The 811-nt window shown below is 57.3% G+C and overlaps 1 protein-coding gene across 1 annotated transcript in view; it reads left to right on the top strand.

The window, feature by feature from the left end:
• Positions 1–811, top strand: part of CUX1 (cut-like homeobox 1) — a 351136-nt gene that overhangs the window by 28179 nt on the left and 322146 nt on the right. The gene's annotated exons all lie outside the window — the stretch shown is intronic.

Raw genomic sequence — 811 nt, 5'->3', positions numbered from 1 at the left:
GCCTGCTCCACCCGGAGCACCGGAGCTGGGATGCTCTGTGTCCACAGCCAACTTGGTGGAGTCTGCATGTTTAGCTGTGCCTGTGAGAACCGACTGAAGACACTAAATGTGATGGTAGTCCCCTGGCAGTCCAGTGGTTAGGACTCAAGTGCTTTCGCTGCCGGGGTCCGGATTCAGGCCTGCCTGCCGCACGGCGCAGCCAACAAACAAAAACACTTAATTGTGAAGCCACCCTTACTCAGGCCCCACAAGACACGCTGATCTGAATTCTGTCTCAGCGAGGCCAGGCAGCCTCTGACTGACATGGGGGATTGGGGGGGTGGAGGTGATGCCCCTGCCTGAGACAAGCTGTGTCATAAACTTCACCAAGAGATGGGGGGTTCTTGTCTCCATTCTGACTGAGGCCAAGTCAAGGCCTTGGTGTTGGTTGGTCAGCTGATAGAACAGACCCTGGGAGATTCTGGGGCCTCCAGGCTGGCTGACTTGCCGTGGATTGTGTAGCCAGCTCTGACTTTGTCTGCTCCCACATGTTTCCTCCAGTCAGGCTTGTCCCCCGTGGGCGGGTTGGCACTGGGCTCTGGCAGTTCTCACAGGAGCTGAGTGGCCCCCTCAGGGCAGCCCTTTCTGAGGTGCTGTTTGGAGGGTCACCTGGGGCCATCCCAGGGGTGCGGTCCAGTGTGGATCAGCGTTGGCCTCCACCTCAGGTCTGACGTTTTAACTGAGTGCTGAGCGCCCAGGACACAGGCAGCTCCACTGGGTATGAGGATTTTCAAAACCCGATACTGTGTTTCAATTGTTACCAAGGAGGACT

Source organism: Bison bison, unplaced genomic scaffold (assembly GCF_000754665.1).
Source record: "Bison bison bison isolate TAMUID 2011002044 unplaced genomic scaffold, Bison_UMD1.0 scf7180017864340, whole genome shotgun sequence".
In the NCBI taxonomy this organism is placed as follows: domain Eukaryota; kingdom Metazoa; phylum Chordata; class Mammalia; order Artiodactyla; family Bovidae; genus Bison; species Bison bison.
This window is presented reverse-complemented; position numbering and strand designations above follow the sequence as displayed.